Source organism: Musca domestica, unplaced genomic scaffold (genome assembly GCF_030504385.1).
Source record: "Musca domestica strain aabys unplaced genomic scaffold, Musca_domestica.polishedcontigs.V.1.1 30, whole genome shotgun sequence".
NCBI classification, from domain to species: domain Eukaryota; kingdom Metazoa; phylum Arthropoda; class Insecta; order Diptera; family Muscidae; genus Musca; species Musca domestica.
Window position 1 is genome coordinate 9560284 of NW_026712300.1, and position 5789 is coordinate 9566072.

Consider the following 5789-nt stretch of genomic DNA (forward strand, 5'->3'; position numbering starts at 1 on the left):
AGAGCAAGCATGCCTCCTCCAAACTACTAAGCTACGATTTATTTCACTTATATGCATGCTCTTGTTAAGCTAATCAACATTGAATATTTTTCTACAATATGTAGAATCGAACTTCCTTGAGAAAATTATAGGTTAATCGAAAATCATACAATTAGTAAATTACCATTAATATTATTAATATTAATGTTTTTGATGTAGTATTCGTGAATTTTTCTTAAACTTTTCGTCAGCAAAGATACCCTATTGTTTTTTGGACTATCTCTTTCTTGTAAATGGCTTTATTTTTACCTTTTATAGTCTTGATGGCAACATAAATGACATCACCTTCTTTATATATATTTTTTTTTTTTTTGGAATCTGTCTATTTCTATTCACTCTGGCGTTTCGAATAGCCATATTTCTTTTTAGCACACCCCGCGGCCTTTTCTTTGTTACCAAATGTATAGTATTTTTACGTTCTTGGATTTTACTTAATCCCGTGTAGACGTTGTTTTATTTCCCAATACAGCTCGTACCAAATAAAACGCGGGTTCTTTCGGATTACGATTATTACAATGATTTTATTCACACAACTTTACTTTGCACTTTACTTTACTCGACGGTTTCAATTCGCGATCTGATTCACAACTGACTAACTGCCTTTCCATTTCCCCTATTTATATGAGCCTCGCCTGTCGCTACAGAAGTTTCTAGACGATCTGGTAACGCCTAGATTACGAACAATCTACTAATGCAACGAACACATACAAACTTACATTGAGTGAACAATAACAACAACACATACACAGGCGAGGGGGTAACAAAGAAAGAGGAATTAAGCGATCATCAATGATGACGTTTAACAAGAATTGTACGTCAGCAACAAAATAGAAAATGAAAGAGGAAATGGAAGGATGTAGAAAAATCTATACAGTAGTTGTTGTTGTGAAGTTATTCAAATAAACTGCGTAGTAGAAATTTACGTTACAATTCAAATTCTTAAATTAACGGAATTCATCTAAATTAACTTAAATCTAAAGTTATATTCGTAACATTGCCCCCCGCTTAAGCCTGTTCGTCCCGAATAGGCACAGTTCCCGTTCCGTAGGGGGTCAGCCGCTCCAAATGTACAACTTTCATCTTCGACCTGGGACTGTCGCTCCTCTGGATGCGATAAACGACGTCATTTATTTTCGTGACAATCTTGTAGGGTCCTTCCCAGTGCGTTTGTAATTTGGGGCATAGTCCTTTCTTTCGTTGTGGGTTGAACAATAGTACCAGTTGCCCTTCTTGAAACCCATCGGTATTTGCCGCTCGATCGTACCTTGCCTTCATGCGGTTGCTAACCATTTTTATTCGATGTCGGACTGCATCGTGGACTTTACTAAAAGAGTTTTGACTGTCTTCATCTTGGTTCACATCGTCGTTTGGGGTAGCACCGAATATCAAATCGCCAGGTAGCTTTAATTCATTTCCGAACAGAACTTTGGCTGGGGTCCGGGATGTGGAATCATGAATGGCCGATCTATAAGCCAGTAAAAACTTGGAAATATGCTCATCCCAGTCTCGTTGGCCACTGTCCACCACTTTCCGTAGATGTTCTTCCAGGGTGCGATTGAATCTTTCCACCATGCCATCTGATTGTGGATGTAGGGGCGTCGTTCTGGTTTTCTTGATTCCGTAGGAGTCACACATTTCCTTGAAGATCGCTGATTCAAAATTCCTCCCTTGATCGGAATGAACCTCAGATGGAACACCATAGCGACAAATCCAATTTCTGCTGAACACATCCACAATTGTCCTGGCTTCTTGATTTGGGATAGCATAAACCTCTGGCCATTTACTGAAGTAATCCATGACCACTAAGACATACCGGTTCCCAGAGTCGCTTGTTGGGAACGGTCCAGCTACATCCATTGCGATTCTTTCAAAAGGGGCTCCTGAATTATACTGCTGCATGTAGCCTCGACTCTTCCGTGTTGGACCTTTAGCTCTTATGCACCTTTCACAATTGGCGATCCAGTCGGCAATGGATTTTTGACAGCCGACCCAGTAGAATCTCTGCTTTACCTTTTCAGCGGTTTTTGCTATGCCAAGATGTCCTCCACTTGGCCCATCGTGAAACTCCGACAAGACACCTCTTATTTTGGAGTCTGGGACGACGATCAAGTTCCGGTGAGATTTACCGTCCTCACTTTCCCATTTGCGATATAGGCAACCATCTATTATAAGTAGACTGTCCCACTGGGCCCAATAGGATTTTAAAAGAGGGCTTTCGGAGGTAATTTCTTTGCGACTAGGTCGTTTGCCCGTTTCTATGGCCGGAATTACTTTGCCCAGAATGGGATCTCTTCGTTGTTCCGTCGACCAATCTTCACCCGACTCAAATTGCAATAGTCGGACATCAACGATATTCTCTTTATTCTCAGCCTTTGAGCAGTGCTTGCATTCTACTTTGCATGGCCGACGAGACAGGGCATCAGCATTACCGTGTTTTCCGCCTTTTCTGTGCTCGATTCTGAAGTCATAACTCTGGAGCCTCTCGATCCAACGGGCTAGTTGACCTTCCGGATTCTTAAACTGCAGCAACCATTGGAGAGCAGCGTGGTCGGTCCTCAGCAGGAAATGCTGGCCATATAGGTATTTGTGGAAGTGTTTAACGCACTCAAGGACAGCAAGCAGCTCTCTCCTCGTCACACAGTAATTCCTCTCAGGTTTCGACAATGTCCGGCTGTAGTACCCGATGACTTTTTCCTGTCCGTCGATTTCCTGGGAAAGGACGCCACCGATGCCGCACGCACTTGCGTCTGTGTCCAGGACAAACTTGCCGCCAGGTATAGGGTATGCCAAAATGGGGGCTCTGCATAGCATGTCTTTGAGCTTTCTGAATGCCTCCTCCTGGTCGTTGCCCCACTGAAACCTCTGGCCTTTTTGCGTCAAACGGTGTAGACAGGCGGCGATGTTGGCAAAATTTTGGACAAATCGACGGTAGTATGTGCAGAGACCCAGAAAGCTTCGCAGCTCATGGAGATTTCGGGGCTGCGGCCAATCTCTGACGGCTTGAATTTTCTCCTTATCCGTCGATATGCCCTCCGGCGTCACGTGGTGCCCCAGGAACTTCACCTCTCGTTGGAAGAGACTGCACTTCTTTGGGTTCAGCTTGAGGCCTGAAGACGAAAGCTGCTGTAGAACATCCTTTAAGTTCTTGATGTGTTCGTCGAAGTTGCGTCCCATGACTATGATGTCATCCAGGTATATGAGGCACGACTTCCACTGCAGCCCTTTTAACACACGCTCCATCAGCCTTTCAAATGTAGCCGGGGCGTTGCAGAGTCCGAATGGCATGACATTGAACTGCCAGAGACCCCCATTTACGCCAAACGCTGTTTTCTCCTTATCTTTCTCGGCGATCTCTACTTGCCAGTACCCACTCTGCAGGTCGAGGGTGGAGAACCATGACGTCACGGCTAATGTGTCCAATGTGTCGTCGATTCTTGGGAGCGGATAGCTGTCTTTCTTGGTGACATCATTCAACTTTCTGTAGTCCACACAAAATCGGATGCTTCCGTCTTTCTTCTTGACCAAGACCACTGGGGAGCACCATGGACTTGACGATGGTTCTATTACACCACTCTTTTCCATTTCACTTATCAGCTTCTGAACCTCGTCTCTTTTTGCCAGGGGAACACTTCTTGGAGGCTGTTTAATGGGTCTCGCGTCTGCTGTATTGATTTCATGCTTCACCACTGATGTTCTTCCTTGGTGCTCTTTTGTCAACGTAAAGGTAGAGGCATATTTCCATAATAGCTGCTTAGCCTTGTTCCTCTCGGAAGGTGATAATTGGTGTGTCCACTCTTTTATGTAGCCGTCGAGGTGCTTCTTCTCCATGGCAGCTGGCTTTTCGGTGCTAGTTTCCAAATTAACTACAGCTTCAGCTGGTGTGCATTGTCCAACATCGGAAAATTGGCAAATTTGCTCTTGCTTGTTTGACAGGTTCAAAACTCTAACAGGAATTAATCCGTCCTTGTTGCTTTTCACCAGGGCATTCGCTATTAGGATGTTACTGTTTCTGTTTTCTGCTGGTTCCACCACCCACAACTTCTCGGCTCCACAATCTCCATTCATTGGTACCCATATTATTGCTTCGGCACAGGGCGGTATTATCTCTGGATGGTCCGTGGTCAGACGTCTAATGGGTGTACTTTCATCGTAGCCCACGTTTAACGGAATTTCGACGTTAGACCAGGTCATCACACGTTCTTTCATATCCAGATTGATACCAAAGGCAATCATAAAATCTGCGCCTATTATCACTTCGTCTACGATATCGGCAACTATAAACTCGTAATTCTCCGATTTATTGGCAATAGTTAGTCTCAGGGTAATCTTGCCGTGTACTGCCGCGGGCTCCCCCGTTGCTGTGCGCAGTCTGACTCCATTAAGTTGCGTTATTTTTCCCTTTACCAGATCTGATCTTACGATGGACTTTGATGCGCCAGTATCTAACGTCAGAACTCGCTTATCACCATTGATGTACCCAGTTGTTGTTAGGTTGTGACTTTCCTGTTGTACAATTGCTATGGAGATTGTGGGGCCATCGTCGATGGGAGCCAGTTCATGCCCCGCTGGACTGGCTCGATTTAGTTTAACTGTGACTCATTGGTGGACTGTTGGGCCATTCTTCTACCATCTTCCGTTGGAGGTGGTGACGATGACCTGGATCGTTTGCGCTTAGCTCTGCATTCGCGCGCAATATGACCTGCTTTATCGCAGTTGTAGCATCTAACCCTGGGCTTAGTCATCCCAACTAACTTTGTCTCTTCTATTACCCGCCTCATGGCGTCTTCGATCGAGTTAACGAGAGATTTGGGTTCGCAACCTTCGGTCTCCAGTTGGTGAATCTTGTGGGTCTGGGGCTTAACAACTATTCTTGCCGTCTCTTGGGCAAGGGCAAACGACACAGTTTCGGAAAATGATGCTTTTGGTGACGCATATGTTGCATACTTAATCTCAGGGTCACGTATGCCATTCACAAAGGTTTCGATTTTCATACGGTCCAGCAATGGGTGATCCTCTCCTGGATACGTCATTAGCACCAAACGTTCCACCTCAGCTGCAAAGTCTTGTAACGTCTCGTTTGCCCTCTGTACTCTTCCCCTTAATTCCATAAGGTAGATGTTTCGTTTATGTTCGCCACCGTACTTACGTTCCAGTGCAGCAATAACATCTTCATAGTTGTTTCTAGAAGCGACAGGAATACTCTGTATAACATCAGCAGCACTGCCCTTCAATGCCAGAAGTAGTGCAACCGCTTTGTCGCTGTCGTTCCACGAATTTCTAGAAGCCACTGTCTCGAACTGTAACTTGAAAACATTGAATGACGTAGAGCCGTCGAATACAGGAGGTTTGATTTTTAGTGTGTTATCAGGAACTCGCACCGGACCACCTTTGATTTCCAGTTCCGAAATTTTCTTCTCCAGATTTGTAACCCTATGGTCGTGGGACAGAAATTTCTCGTCAACCGACTGCACTTTCTTATCCAACTCTTTAATTTGGACCTCCACGGTTTCCACTCTCCTTCCAATAACTTCTGTAATGTACTCGAGTTTCTCGTTCGTTATTCTCGAATTTTCTTCGAACCTTCTGAAATTTTCCTCAAACATTTTGGCTAGCATTTCTCTGAAATCGTCACCCCTGGCAGCTACTGACGAGACTTCCCCACCGTTGGATTCGCCCATTTCCGATAAATCCACTTCATCCTTACTGTCAAACTCATATGTATCGATGTTCATACCACGGCGCTCGAACTC